We start from the raw sequence: 16337 nt of genomic DNA, 5'->3' as shown, positions 1-16337 counted from the left end.
GATTTGTAAAAACCTGGTGTGAGTTGTTGAGGAGTCCAAGAGGGGAAGCCAAGGCAGGCCACATGCAGAAACCTCTGGCCATAAAGGGACAGTCAGAATGATCTAAATGAGGATCTGGAGAAGGACTTACCATGATGAGCCCCTGTTTGCTCTGCAGCAGGGTGAGTGTGATCCCATACACCTGGATGGACACCAGCTTGGCCATGGAGATGTTCCCGTTGCCCCAGGATTCTTTCTCTATGCTGATAGTGAATGGTGTAAGGTGATTGGCATCAGTGCAGGTCTTGGCCAGGATGTAGGTGCAGGTGCCTTGGAAGTCAAAGGGGACCCCGTCGAAAGAGAGGTAGTGGGGATGGCCAGAGGCAGAACAGGTTGCAGATCTAAATGGGTGGCATTTCTGGATGCCGTTCACCACCCCGCATTCCTCACCATGGCTGCAGGAGAATGCCTTACACACAACCTCCCCACCAGCCTGACACACGCACTGCTCCTCGCATGAACCACTTGGGTGGAAGGTCTCCCAGGGCTGGTAGTAAAGTCCTCTGTGGAGGCATCCGCACTGGGAAATGGGGACGCAGTGGTCGCCGCTGAGAACAAAACCCTGATTACACACGCAGCCTTCCTTACACTGGGACGTGCATTGCACCGGGGCATAGAGGTTGCTGCATGTCAGATCGCAGCTGCTGCAGAATTCATAGTGACTGTTCGGGGGACAGGACGGAGCTGTAATTAGAACAAAGAGTTAGCTCACATAGTGTGTTAGCAATGTGCACAATGAACCATCACAAAACATGCAATTTCATTTAAGCTCCTAATTTTCTATTACCTTGGTTTGGTTAATTAATAAAAGGCACCATGTGTAATCCAATTCCAGGTCTGATTAACTGGTTGCTCCAACGAAACCAGGCAATGGGATACAGGTAATCTCTTTCCTAAGCCTAGGCTTTCAATTTGGACCAAAGTCAAGGTGTAGGGAGTGGAGGTCCCATGGACCTGGGAGTGTTTGGCAGAGCTTTTCACCATTAGCTTATTGTTTTGAATATGGATCAATAGTGCCTAAAATTCATTCCTAGATGATGGTTTATGGGAGATGAGTTGGTGGGTTCCCAGACTGGTTCCTAGTGGACCCGACATCTCAATTAGTGAGTCACCACCATGTCCCAGCTCTAATTATGTCCTAGTCTCAGCACATAAGCCAAGAACTAGATGGGCTATGAAGGACACCACTACATCTTTAGTGGGATTCTGCCTATTCCTAGAGAAGGGCAACAAAGGTGTGACAAGATTATGGCAATCAACAGATGGCTCAGGCAGTGGTGCTATAAGGAGGGCTTTGGGATGTATGGCCACTGGGAAGCATTCATGGACAGAGGACTGTTCTCTTGGGATGGACTTCACCTGAGTAAGGAGGGAAATAGACTTCTAGGATGGAGGCTGGCACAACTGATTAAGAGAGCTTTAAGCTATGAATTTGGGGGAGATGGTTGGGAGATGTCCAGGTAGTCTCCAGCCGGAATTTAACATTGAGAGGGAAGAAAACAAAGGAAGAAAGAATACAGCCATGGGTAGGAGAATGGACATAAGGAGGAAGGGTAGTGTAGACACCAGTCTAATAGGTGATACTGGTGGTAGAATGTCTGTGCCTAATCAGGTAAAGAATGTCAGTGAAGCCAAATGGCAAAATTAAGATGTTTGTACACTAATGCGAGAAGCCTAGGTAACAAAATGGAGGAAGTATAGCTACTGGTGCAGGAAGTGAAACCGGATATTATAGGGATAACAGAAACATGGTGGAATAGTAGTCATGACTGGAGTACAGGTATTGAAGGCTATGTGCTGTTTAGGAAAGACAGAAATAAAGGCAAAGGTGGTGGAGTAGCATTGTATGTCAATGATGAGGTAAATTGTAAAGAAAGAAGAAGTGATGGAATGGATAAGACAGAGTCTGTCTGGGCAAAAATCACATTGGGAAAGAAAGCTACTAGAGCCTCCTCTGGGATAACGCTTGGGGTGTGCTACAGACCACCGGGATCTGATTTGGATATGGATAGAGACCTCTTTAATAAACACTAATGGGAAATAAACACTAATGGGAATTGTGTGATCATGGGAGACTTTAACTTCCCAGATATAGACTGGAAGAGAAGTGCTAATAATAATAATAGGGCTCAGATTTTTCTGGATGCGACAGCTGATGGATTCCTTCACCAAGTAGTTGAAGAACCAACAAGAGGGGATGCCATTTTAGATTTGGTTTTGGTGAGTAGTGAGGACCTCACAGAAGAAATGGTTGTAGGAGACAACCTTGGTTTGAGTGATCCTGAGCTAATTCAGTTCAAACTAGATGGAAGGATAAACAAAAATAGATCTGGGACTAGGGTTTTTTATTTCAAAAGGGCAAACTTTAAAGAATTAAGGAAATTAGTTAGGGAAGTGGATTGGACTGAAGAACTTGTGGATCTAAAGTCGGAGAAGGCCTGGAATTACTTCGAGTCAAAGTTGTAGAAACTATCAGAAGCCTGCATCTCAAGAAAGGAGAAAAAACTCATAGGCAGGAGTTGTAGACCAAGCTGGATGAGCAAGCATCTCAGAGAGGTGATTAAGAAAAAGCAGAAAGCCTACAAGGAGTGGAAGATGGGCGGGATTAGCAAGGAAAGCTACTTTATTGAGGTCAGAACATGTAGGGATAAAGTGAGAAAGGCCAAAAGCCATGTAGAGTTGGACCTTGCAAAGGGAATTAAAACCAATAGTAAAAGGTTCTGTAGCCATATAAATAAGAAGAAAACAAAGAAAGAAGAAGGACAACAAGGACAAGTGCAGAGTCCTGCACTTAGGACAGAAGAATCCTATGAACTGCTACAGACTAGGGACCGAATGGCTAGGCAGCAGTTCTGAAGAAAAGGACCTAGGGGTTACAGTGGACAAGAAGCTGGATATGAGTGAGCAGTATGCCCTTGTTGCCAAGAAGGCTAACGGCATTTTGGGCTGTATAAGTAGGTGCATTGCCAGCAGATCAAGGGACGTTATCATTCCCCTCTATGCAACATTGGTGAGGCCTCATCTGGAGTTCTGTGTCCAGTTTTGGGCCCCATACTACAAGAAGGATGTGGAAAAATTGGAAGGAGTCCAGCGGAAGGCAACAAAAATGATTAGGGGTCTGGAGCACATAACTTATGAGGAGAGGCTGAGGGAACTGGGATTGTTTAGTCTGCAGAAGAGAAGAATGGGGGCGGATTTGATAGCTGCTTTCAACTACCTGAAAGGGGGGTTCCAAAGAGGCTGGATCTAGACTGTTCTCAGTGGTAGCAGATGACAGAACAAGGAGTAATGGTCTCAAGTTGCAGTGGGAGAGGTTTAGGTTGGATATTAGGAAAAACTTTTTCACAAGGAGGGTGGTGAAGCACTGGAATGGGTTCCCTAGGGAGGTGGTGGAATCTCCTTCCTTAGAGGTTTTTAAGGTCAGGCTTGACAAAGCCCTGGCTGGGATTATTTAGTTGGGAATTGGTCCTGCTTTGAGCAAGGAATTGGACTAGATGACCTCCTGAGGTCCTTTCCAACCCTGATATTCTATGATTCTATGAAGTGGGACCCTTAAACACTGAGGATGGAGTGGAGGTTAAGGATAATCTAGGCACGGCCCAATATCTAAATAAATACTTTGCCTCAATCTTTAATGAGGCTAATGAGGAGCTTAGGGATAATGGTAGGATGACAAATGGGAATGAGGATATGGAGGTAGATATTACCACATCCGAGGTAGAAGCCGAATTCAAACAGCTTAATGGGACAAAATTGGAGGGCCCAAATAATCTTCATCCAAGAATATTAAAGGAACTGGCACATGAAATTGCAAGCCCATTAGCAAGAATTTTTAATAAATCAGTAAACTCAGGGTTTGTACCGTATGACTGGAGAATTGCTAACATAGTTCCTATTTTTAAGAAAGGGAAAAAAGGTGATCCGGGTAACTACAGGCCTGTTAGTTTGACCAGGGCCGCCCAGAGGATTCCAGGGGCCCGGGTCTCGGCGGCGGGGACTCGCCGGGGACCCACCGCCGGTGCCCTGAAGACCAGCGGTGGGGCCCCGCCGCCGAATTACCGCCAAAGCCGGACCCGCCGCCGGCGCAGCCCGGTTCGGCGGTAATTCGGCAGTGGGGGCCCCACCGCGGGTCTTCGGGGCACTTCGGCGGCGGGTCCCGGAACGGAAGGGCCCCCTGCCGCCGAATTACCGCCGAAGACCGAGCTGAACTTCGGCGGTGGGTCCCGCTCCGTCTTTGGTGGTAATTCACCGGCGGGGGGGTCGTTCCGTCCCGGAGCGGAAGGACCCCCCGCCGGCGAAGACCGGGAGCGAAGAAGCTCCTGCGCCCGGCCCTGCAAGAGTTTTCCGGGCCCCCCGGAGCGAGTGAGGGACCCCGCTCCAGGGGCCCCAAAAAACTCTCGTTGGGGCCCCTGTGGGGCTCGGGGCCTGGGGCAAATTGCCCCTCTTGCCCCCCCCCTCTGGGTGGCCCTGAGTTTGACATCTGTAGTAGGCAAGGTCTTGAAAAAATTTTGAAGGAGAAAGTAGTTAAGGACATTGAGGTCAATGGTAATTGGGACAAAATACAACATGGTTTTACAAAAGGTAGATCATGCCAAACAAATCTGATCTCTTTCTTTGAGAAGGTAACAGATTTTTTAGACAAAGGAAACGCAGCGGATCTAATTTACCTCAATTTCAGTAAGGCATTTGATACGGTTCCACATGAGGAATTATTAGTTAAATTGGAAAAGATGGGGAATAAATATGAAAATTGAAAGGTGGATAAGGAACTGGTTAAAGGGAAGACTACAATGGGTCATACTGAAAGGTGAACTGTCAGGCTGGAAGGAGGTTACTAGTGGAGTTCCTCAGGGATTGGTTTTGGGACCAATCGTATTTAATCTTTTTATTACTGACCTTGGCATGAAAAGTGAGAATGTGCTAATAAAGTTTGTGGATGACACAAAGCTGGGAGGTATTGGTAACACAGAGAAGGACCGGAATATCATACAGGAAGATCTGGATGACTTTGTAAACTGGAGTAATAGTAATAGGATGAAATTTAATAGTGAAAAGTGCAAGGTCATGCATTTAGGGATTAATAATAAGAATTTTGGTTATAAATTGGGGACACGTCAATTGGAAGTAACAGAGGAGAAGGACCTCGGAGTATTAGTTGATCACAGGATGATTATGAGCTGCCAATGTGATATGGCCGTTAAAAAAGCTAATGCGGTTTTAGGATGCATCAAGCGAGGTATTTCCAGTAAAGATAAGGAGGTGTTAGTACCGTTATACAAGGCACTAGTGAGACCTCATCTGGAATATTGTGTGCAGTTCTGGTATCCCATGTTTAAGAAGGATGAATTCAAACTGGAACAGGTTCAGAGAAGGGCTACTAGGATGATCCGAGGAATGGAAAATCTGTCTTATGAAAGGAGGCTCAAAGAGCTTGGCTTGTTTAGCCTAACCAAAAGAAGGCTGAGGGGGGATATGATTGCTCTTTATAAATATATCAGAGGGATAAATATTAGGGAGGGAGAGGAATTATTTAAGCTTAGTACCAATGTGGACACAAGAACAAATGGATATAAACTGGACACTAGGAAGTTTAGACTTAAAATTAGATGAACGTATCTAACCATTGGAGGAGTGAAGTTCTGGAACAGCCTTCCAAGGGAAGTAGTGGGGGCAAAAGACATATCTGGCTTTAAGACTAAGCTTGATAAGTTTATGGAGGGGATGGTATTATGGGATAGCCTAATTTTGGAAATTAATTCATCTTTGTTTATTAGCAGGTAAATATGCCTAGTTGTCTGTGATGGGATGTTAGATGGGGTGGGATCTGAGTTACTACAGAGAATTATTTCCTGGTTGCTGGCTGCTGAGTCTTGCCCACATGCTCAGGCTTTAACTGATCGCCATATTTGGGGTCGGGAAGGAATTTTCCTCCGGGGCAGATTGGTCGAAGCCTGGGGGGGTTTCACCTTCCTCTACAGCATGGGGCACAGGTCACTTGCTGGAGGATTCTCTGCACCTTGAGGTCTTTAAACCATGACTTGGGGACTTCAATAACTCAGACATAGGTTAGGGGTTTGTTCCAGGAGTGGGTGGGTGAGATTCTGTGGCCTGCATTGTGCAGGAGGTCAGACTAGATGATCATAATTGTCCCTTCTGACCTTAAAGTCTATCTCTAGACAGTGCCTCTTTGGCCTGGGGTGCAGCATATTGATAGGGCACCATGATGGGGGCAGCTTCTATGGCCACTGCCTGTGCTGTACCCATACTTTGGGCTCCTCTGAAAATTAAAAAATGTTCTACATCACTTGATGAGCTCAGCATTTAAACCAACATCTACCAGCCAGCTTGGAAGAGTGATCCCCATGGGGCAGGCAGCGGTGAACATGGGGGACTCACAGCAGAATTTCGTAGTCCTCCAGGGATGCACCGTAGCTCCAGCTTCCTGACATGCCTCAGCATAGCCAGCAACGGCCTGGCAGACGTTACTCTCCCGCTCACTGAGGACGCAATAGCCATACACGCAGTCTATGAAGTATCCATTGGGGTCCACTTTGCTGTGACATCCTCTGAAAGGGCCACGCTTGTGGAGGATGAGCCCACACTGCCCTCTGCTACCTCGTTGTTGTTTTTCAATAGCCTCTACACTTGCGCATGGTGGTATCATTATTGCAGAGCATCCCGGGAGGTTGCCCACCTTCCAACTCTGGCCAAAGCTAACTGGGCTTGGTGCCAGCGTGCCATCCCTCATGAACATGTCGTCCTCCCTGTCACTGTTGAAGTTGCCACACAGACCACACACGGCTCCTGCGTAGGTGACTGGCAGAGTGACCGTGGTGCGTCCTGACCACCCGGCAAAGGTAACTGTGAGGCCAAAGTCTGCCTGGATCACTGTGGCCCAGCCATTTCTATACACAGTGATTTTCTTATCATCGAGGTTGAAGGGAAGATTCATCAGGAAACTGTTCACCTGTTAAAGCAAGACAAATGGGATATGAAACATCGCTCGCCTGTGGTGGAACCTCTCACCCCAGCATTGAGCTCTGGCTCATGATTACAATAATAATCCATCTCTGTTCAAATCTTCATCAAATCCCAGGTCTAACCAGACTTGAATTTCCCCTGGCATTAGCTTTTGCAGGTCCCTCTTCTCTGTCCCCCAGCTCCCCAGGTTCACACCTCTGCTGGATGCTATTGACACTGTGAGGAATGCAAACCCCACACCTGCCCTTGAAAAGTTTAAGATGGTTAGATGGACCAATTAACCATCTAAGAGGCACCTGGAGGAGGAGCCAGGGAGCAATGAGAACTAATTAAAGGATGAAGCTCACCTGAACAGGAACAGGTCGGGCTGGTATAAAGCAAGGTAGCTAAGGGCAGAAGGGAGATGCAGGGGGGAGGTCTGCAGTCACTCTCTGAGGCTAGGGAGAGGGGAGGCTTGGTCAGGAGGGAAGGGTGTACCCAGAAAAGGGTAGAGAAGGAGACTGATAGAGGCAACGTAGGAAGTAATCCAAGGAAACAGAAACAAGGCATGGGACAGGATAGACCTTAGCTGCTGTTTTTAGGGTCCGTGGGCTGGAACCCAAGATGAGAGTGAGCCCATGTTCCCCTGCCAGCCACTCGGGATGTGGTACCATTGAGGGGCAGTGAATTGGAAAACTGCCTGGGACAGTTGGTGACACTTGGTACACAAACCTCCCAGAAAGGAGAAACTACAGTGACCTTTCCGGAGGCCAAGCCACAAGGAGGGAGCCATCGAGTCTGGGTAGAGAGAGAGTGTCATAGAGTGAGCACTCGCAGGATGGGGCTTCAGAAAGGCAGAGCTAATTCCAAGTTGCAGCCACAAGGAGGTGCCCCATTGGGGATGAGAGCACACTGTGAAAGTGTGGACACTTGTGGATGGGAGGAAGAGGTAGATGTGATATATCTTGACTTTAGTAAGGCTTTTGATACTGTCTCACATGACTTTCTCAAATAAACTAGGAAAATACAACCTAGATGGAGCTACTATAAGGTAGGTGCATAACTGGTTGGAAAACCGTTCCCAGAGAATAGTTATCAGTGGATCACAGTCAACCTGGAAGGGCATATCAAGGGGGATCTTGCAAGGATCAGTTTGGGGTCTGGTTCTATTCAATATCTTCATCAGTGATTTAGATAATGGCATAGAGAGTACACTTATAAAGTTTGCAAACGATACCAAGTTGGGAGGGATTGAAAGTGCTAAAAGAAGATTCTGGTAAATTTTTTTGACAAATAGATTCTTTACTAGGCATATTCATACAGAACTTTGTGTAATTCATTTAAATTACAATACAGAACAGTATTTTCTGCACCTGTCAAAAGCAGTGCAACAGCTCGGGGTGACAGGGGTAACGAACTGATGCGCACATGGTGTGATAACGACCCCAGGAGAGATCCTACAGGTTGTTTGGTGTGGATGGGAGGTTTTTCTTTGTGGGGCATGGGATTGTTAGGGTGTTGGGAAGCCTCCCATGAAGACAGAAGATGACTTCATGACTTCTCAGTGGTAGAAGATGACAGAACAAGGAGTAATGGTCTCAAGTTGCAGAGGGGAGGTTTAGGTTGGATATTAGGAAAAACTTTTCACTAGTAGGGTGGTGAAGCACTGGAATGGGTTACCTAGGAGGTGGTGGAATCTCCTTCCTTAGAGGTTTTTAAGGTCAGGCTTGACAAAGCCCTGGCTGGGATGATTTAGTTGGGTTTGGTCCTGCTTTGAGCAGGGGATTGGACTAGATGACCTCCTGAGGTCCCTTCCAACCCTGAGATTCTATGATAAGACCTTGGATGACCCCAAGCCTCTCCCATTCAGTCAGGCACATCTGCCCCTGTCCCCACACCCCTCATCCCCACGGGTCTCTGCAGCCCCCTTCCCCAATCTCCAGGCTCACTGCTGTCACCCAACTAGCTCCTGAGCCCATGCTCCAGTCTGTCCCCCCCCAGGTCATTCTGAACCCCTGTCTGTGACCCCCAGCAGCCCTGTGTGTCCCACTCTGTCCTAAACTGGCTCCACGGGCAAGGTGCTGCTCATGGGGGAATTCTGCATCACTGGGCATAGAATTTAGTATTTTCGCGCATAAAATACGTTTTGCCTAAGAAGTGCTGCAATTCTGCCTTTTGCACACCAGAGGCCGCTGTGGCGCTAGAACAGCGGGCATAAAGCAGCTGTCTGTTCTGGCGCCACAGCGGCCTCTGGTGGGAAAAAGGCAGACCTGCAGCACTTCTTAGGCAAAATGTTTTTGATGTGGGTAAATACACAATTATGCGAGAATTTCCCCAGGAGTAAGTGTAACAAATGCAAAGTGCTCCACTTAGGAAAGAACAATCAGTTGCACACATAGAGAATGGAAAATGACTGCCTAGGAAGGAGTACTGTGAAAGGGATTTGGGGGTCAAACGGGATCGCAAGCTAAATATTACTGAACAGTGTAACACTGTTGCAAAAAAAAAGCAAACATCATTCTAGGATATATTAGCAGGAGTGTTGTAAGCAATGCACAAAAAGTGATTCTTCTGGTCTACTCTGCACAGATTAGGACTCAGTTGGAGTATTGTGTCCGTTCTCAGCGCCACATTTCAGGAAAGATGTAGACAAATTGGAGAAAGTTCAGAGAAGAGCAACAAACATGATTAAAGGTCTAGAAAACATGACCTATGAGGAAAGATTTGAAAAAAATGGGTTTGTTTAGTCTGGAGAAGAGAAGACTGAGTGGGGACATGATGGCAGTTTTCAAGTATATAAAAGGTTGTTTCAAGGAGGAGGGTGAAAACATTTTCTCCTTAACCTCTGAGGACAGGAAAAGAAGCAGTGGGCATAAATTGCAGCAAGGGAGGTTTAGGCTGGACCTTAGGAAAAACTTCCTAACTGTCAGTGTGGTTAATCACTGAAATAAATTGCGTAGGCAGGTTGTGGAATATCCGTCATTGGAGATTTTTAAGAGCAGGTTAGACAAACACCTGTCAGGGATGGTCTAGATAATACTTAATCTTGCTATGAGTGCAGAGAACTTGACTACATGACCTCCCGTGGTACTTTCCAGTCCTACAATTCTATGATTCAGACACCTTCTCACACATCCGAAGTGTAACGGCATCACCCCAATCCTTAAATTTCTCCATTGGCTCCCTGTTTATAGAAGAATGTGGTTAAAATTCACCCTATATTTCAAAATCCTTCCATGCATTGTCTGCAACTTTTCTGGATCACACAGGTGACTTTCCCCAAAAGCTTTAGAGAGATTAGAGACAATTTGAGAAACTCACCAGGACTTTCCCAGGGAATTGATTGCTGATCCTGAGGTTGGTCTGATAAACCTTGATCTGTACAGGAGCAGTATTGTTTTCCTGGAAGTTGACTTCAAAGTCCACCAGTCCCTCTGCCTTCTCGCACAGAGCTGTGAGCTGGTAGCGGCAAGTGCCTTGGAAGTCATATCTCTGTCCATCAAAGGTGGCATAGTGCAGATTCCTTGTCACAGAGCAGGTGGCATAGCTGGAGGGGTAACAGCCCCGTACGCCCTTCACTAGCCTGCACCAATCTGAATGTTTGCACGTAGCGGCCACGCATTCAACTTGTCTAGTGGCTGCATTGCATATGCACCGTGTTCCACATGCCTCATCGACCCAGAAACTCTCACTGGGGGCATAGGGGCGCCCCTCAAACAGGCATCCACAGTTGCTCTTGGGGATGCATTTTCCCTGGCTCAGCACAAAACCATCCTTGCACTGGCAGCTTTCCACGCAGGGGTCTTGGCAGCTGCTGGGGGCTGACTGGTCCACACATGTGGCTGGGCAGGCTGTTCCACAGAGCTGGTACTGGCTGTTCTCCAGGGGGCACTCCATGGCTGGGGAGTGAAGGACCCACAGATTTAGCAGCCAGTTCTCTCCATGCAAAAGCAGTATTTAAAATAGGCAGAGGAGGATGTATCTTGTGGGGCCCTGAGAGCCCTCGAATCCCAGTGACTTGAACAGGAGGTGAGGGTGCTCAGCACACTGCAGGAGGTGATTAGCACCTTACCAGATCAGGTTCATGGTAGGAAGACTAACTTAAAAACAGGCGTCATTTTACCCCAACCATCCATGTGTTATCAGTGGATGTCAGATTCTCAAAGTGATAGGCACATTAGCAATCCCACAGACAGACAAATACTGTGGGTACAATAGAACCCAGGCGTCCTGATTTGCCAACATAGGCATGCGCAGCACATTTCATTAGGGTGTGCTCCCAGGGAATTTTGTTTCTTTATTTTTTTAAAGGTGAACATCATAAAGGTTGGAGTGCAGGGTGTGGGAGGGGGTGTGGTGTGTAGGAAGGGGCTCAGGGCAAGGGATTGGGGCAGAGGAGGGGTGTCGGGTGTATGAAGGGGCTTGGGGTGCAGGAGGGGTGCGGAGTGCAGGAGGGGGCTCAGTGTAGGGGGTTGGGGTGCAGGCAGGGGGATTAAGGCAGGGAGTTGGGGTGCGGTAGGGAGCAGGCAGGGGCTCAGGACAGGGATTTGGGGTGCAGGAGGGGTGTAGGGTGCAGCAGGGGGCTCAAGGCAGGGAGTTGGGGGCGGGGTGCAAAAGGGGGCTCAGGGCAGGGGGTTGGTGTGCGAGGTGCAGGCAGGGGCCTCAGGGCAGGGAGTTGTGGGGTGGGGTGCAGGAGGGGTTGGGCTCTGGCCCGGTGCCGCTTACCTGCAGTGGCGCACTCGCTGCCTGCCTGCTCTGGCCTCACGCTGCGCCACTCACCAGGGCCCTGCGTGGCCCCGGGGGGGGTGTGGCAGGCACGGTGCTCCGTGCGCTGCCTTTGCCACGCCTCCAGGTACCGCCCCCGAAACTCCCATTGGCCGCGAATCCCCGTTCCTGGCCAATGGGAGCTGCAGAGGGTGGTGCTTGGAGCAACGCACGGAGCCCTCTGCCTCCTCCCACCCCGCAGGGATGTGGTGCTGTGCTGGCCGCTTCTGAGGGGGCAAATCCCGTGGGCCAGATCCAAAGCTTTGAGGGACCGGATCCAGATCCAGCCCGCGGGCATTAGGGCATGCCTGGGCACACCCGGCACACCCGGCGCACGCCTATGTTTCCCAATCACTGCTCAATCCCAAACCACTCGATCATGCCCTCTCCCAAAACCAGGGCTAGAACTCAAGAGTGCTGAGCCCCAGGCTTCCCAGTCTAACCAGCAGACCATACACCTTGGCATACAAATCTGTACTCACAGCATCTGGCCAGCTGCCTCCATTCCCCAATCCTGACTCCCTCCAGCTGGCAGGCGTCCGCATAGGCCTTCAGGGCCTCACACAGGGCCTTCCTGTAGCCATCGTTGTGGCACAGATCGCATACACGCAATTGTCGAAGTAGACTGTAGGATCCACCTTGCTGTGGCACTGGCTGAAGGGACCATCAGAGACTTTGGTTATCAGGCCGCACAAGGCCTCCTCCTTGTACTTTCTGGCTATGCTGGGGTCACAGGGTCTGCAACTCCAATGCAATCGTGCCAGCAAAACTGATCCTCATATTCCACTGCCCAGCTTTTCCCCAAGGCAGCGACACTGGGAGCCAGGTCCCCATCCGGGGTCCGGAAGTCATCAGAGGGGTCCCCATTATAGTTGCCGCACAGGCCGCACAGGCTGTTGGAGAAGACCCTGGGGACAGTGACACTTAGGTGGTTGTTCCAGTCATAAGACACTCTGAGGTTGAAGTCGGTGCGGAGGACGAGGAGGTGCCACTCTGATAGAGCCGAAGGGCCCCATTGTTCAGGGAGATGGGTAAGTGGGCCCTGGTGTTATTCACCTTCATGGTGAGAAAGAAAGGGAAAAGGTCACAATCGATGGCACTAGTCTGTCATTTGCAAAGTGGCCCCTACTCAGATTAGCAAGGGGTGCAACCTGGACCCAAATCTGAACCAGAATTACTTTAAAACATCATATTAAATGGAGCTGGGTGGAGAAATGTAATTCTTTGTGGAGGATTTCAATGTTTTGAAAGTTGTTTGATAATGGAATCACACTTTCAAAAGTTGAGACTGGGATCCTAAATTCTTAACTTTCCTGCACAGTAAAAATCATGGCTTTAATAAAGACACTGGCGTTGTAGATTATTACAGCAATCTGTAACCCAATAACCCACCCTTTTTGTCCTGTGATGTCAGTGGGTTTAACCACTTATGCTAAACAATATCTTCCACCTTGTATTTAGCTATGACACTCTGAGGGCTCCTCTACATTTGGAAAGCTGCAGCTGTGGAAAATCCACACCCCTGAGCAACGCAGTTATACTGACCTATCCCCAGTTCAGGTAGCGCTATGTTGACAGGAGGTCATCACCTGTTGATATAGGTACCACCCATCAGGGCATGACTACACTACAAAATTAAGTTGACCTGATTTTCGTCAGCATAAAGCCACCTCAGTGATTACATCGGTTGTGCATGTCTACTCTTTGCTCCTTGAGTCTGTGCAATGTGCATCCTCACCAAGAGCGCTTGCACTGATTGTACTGTCAGTGTGGAGCATTGTGGGATGGCTTCTCAAAGCCAGTAGCAGTCCATGTAATCAACGCAGTACCTACATTGATATGGCATCGATCTAACTACATTGACATTGACTCTACACCTCTCCTTTAACCTGTCCTTTAAATCAGCTTTGGTACCCAATGACTGGAAGTTAGCTAATGTAATGCCAATATTTAAAAAGGGCTCTAGGGGTGATCCCAGCAATTACAGACCGGTAAGTCTAACGTCGGTACTGGGCAAATTAGTTGAAACAATAGTAAAGAATAAAATTGTCAGACACATAGAAAAACATAAACTCTTGAGCAATAGTCAACATGGTTTCTGTAAAGGGAAATCGTGTCTTACTAATCTATTAGAGTTCTTTGAAGGGGTCGACAAACATGTGGACAAGGGGGATCCGGTGGACATAGTGTACTTAGATTTCCAGAAAGCCTTTGACAAGGTCCCTCACCAAAGGCTCTTACGTAAATTAAGCTGTCATGGGATAAAAGGAAAGGTCCTTTCATGGATTGAGAACTGGTTAAAGGACAGGGAACAAAGGGTAGGAATTAATGGTAAATTCTCAGAATGGAGAGGGGTAACTAGTGGTGTTCCCCAAGGGTCAGTCCTAGGACCAATCCTATTCAATTTATTCATAAATGATCTGGAGAAAGGGGTAAACAGTGAGGTGGCAAAGTTTGCAGATGATACTAAACTACTCAAGATAGTTAAGACCAAAGCAGATTGTGAAGAACTTCAAAAAGATCTCACAAAACTAAGTGATTGGGCGACAAAATGGCAAATGAAATTTAATGTGGATAAATGTAAAGTAATGCACATTGGAAAAAATAACCCCAACTATACATACAACATGATGGGGGCTAATTTAGCTACAATGAGTCAGGAAAAGATCTTGGAGTTATCGTGATAGTTCTCTGAAGATGTCCACGCAGTGTGCAGAGGCGGTCAAAAAGCAAACAGGATGTTAGGAATCATTAAAAGAGGATAGAGAATAAGACTGAGAATATATTATTGCCCTTATATAAATCCATGGTACGCCCACATCTCGAATACTGTGTACAGATGTGGTCTCCTCACCTTAAAAAAGATATTCTAGCACTAGAAAAGGTTCAGAAAAGGGCAACTAAAATGATTAGGGGTTTAGAGAGGGTCCCATATGAGGAAAGATTAAAGAGGCTAGGACTCTTCAGTTTGGAAAAGAGAAGACTAAGGGGGGACATGATAGAGATAGATAAAATCATGAGTGATGTTGAGAAAGTGGATAAGGAAAAGTTATTTACTTATTCCCATAATACAAGAACTAGGGGTCACCAAATGAAATTAATAGGCAGCAGGTTTAAAACAAATAAAAGGAAGTTCTTCTTCACGCAGCGCACAGTCAACTTGTGGAACTCCTTACCTGAGGAGGTTGTGAAGGCTAGGACTATAACAATGTTTAAAAGGGGACTGGATAAATTCATGGTGGCTAAGTCCATAAATGTCTATTAGCCAGGATGGGTAAGAATGGTGTCCCTAGCCTCTGTTCGTCAGAGGATGGAGATGGATGGCAGGAGAGAGATCACTTGATCATTGCCTGTTAGGTTCACTCCCTCAGGGGCACCTGGCATTGGCCACTGTTGGTAGACAGATACTGGGCTAGATGGACCTTTGGTCTGACCCGGTACGGCCTTTCTTATGTTCTTATGTTCTTATGTTCTCTCATGGAGATGGAGTTATTAAGTCGATGTAGCAGGGACAGTTATGTCGGCAGGAGCGAAATTTTACTGTAGACACTTACATAGTTAGGTCGAGGTCAACTGCTTTCCATTGACCTAGCACTGTAGTGCAGACTGGGCAGAGTACCTACACCAACAAAAGAACCTGTCCTGTCAGCCTAGGTAGCATCTTCACTAGGAGCTACAGCTCTGCAGCTGCACTGGTGCAGCTCTGTCAGTGTAGACAAGCCCTTATGATGGCTTAACTATATTGCTCAGAGTGTGGGTTTTTCCCGCAGATCAGCTCCTCCCCGTCCTTCCCAGTGCCTCCTGCCCACCAAGGTCAGCTGTTCCACAGTGTGCAGGAGGCACGGGGGGGGAGGAGCGGGGGCAGGAGGGGGTGCAGAGGGGGCAGGGGCTTGGGGAAAGTGTTGAAGAGGGGGGCAGGAAGAGGCGGGGGCTGGAGAAAGGGGTGTAGAGTGGTTGGGGCACCCCCCGGGAACCAACAAGTTGGCACCTATGTGCCCCTCAGCGACACATCTGGGTCAATCTAATTCTCTAGCATAGACCAGCCCTGAGTACCCTTCCCAGAGCTGAAGAAGGGCTCTGGGTAGCTGGAAGACTTGTCCCTTTCACCAACAGAAGTTGGTCCAATAAGAGACATTACCTCTCCCACCTTGTCTCTCTAACGCCCTGGGACCAGCATGGCGACCACGACACTGTAAACAGTTCAAAGGCTGGAATTTTGATGGCAATAAGGCTGCATCAGTTAGTGCCATTAGGAAGTGGCGACAGGGAAGGAGCTGTCACCTAGAACCATTAGGAAGTGGCTCCTGCAGGGGAGGGGGCCACATCTTGGGTTGCCAACTTTCTAACTGCAGAAAACTCAACATCCTTGCTCTGCTCCCTGCCCTGAGGCCCTGCCCCTTCTCAGAGGCCCTGCCCCCCCTCACTCCATCCCCCTTCCTCTGTTGCACACTCTCCCATCCTTGCTCATTCACTCATTTTCATCGGGCGGGGGCAGGGGGTTGGGGTGCAGGAGGGGGTGAAGGCTGTTGGCTGGAGGTTTCGGCTCTGGGGTGGGGCTGGGATGAGGGGTTTGG

General features: G+C 48.3%; 1 pseudogene; it reads right to left on the bottom strand.

The window, feature by feature from the left end:
- The window catches only part of LOC120390519, a 101866-nt pseudogene that overhangs the window by 71601 nt on the left and 13928 nt on the right, over positions 1-16337 (bottom strand).

This window comes from Mauremys reevesii, linkage group 24 (assembly GCF_016161935.1).
Source record: "Mauremys reevesii isolate NIE-2019 linkage group 24, ASM1616193v1, whole genome shotgun sequence".
NCBI lineage: Eukaryota > Metazoa > Chordata > Testudines > Geoemydidae > Mauremys > Mauremys reevesii.
Note: the sequence above shows the minus strand (reverse complement) of the source record. Positions and strands in the feature narration are given on the sequence as shown.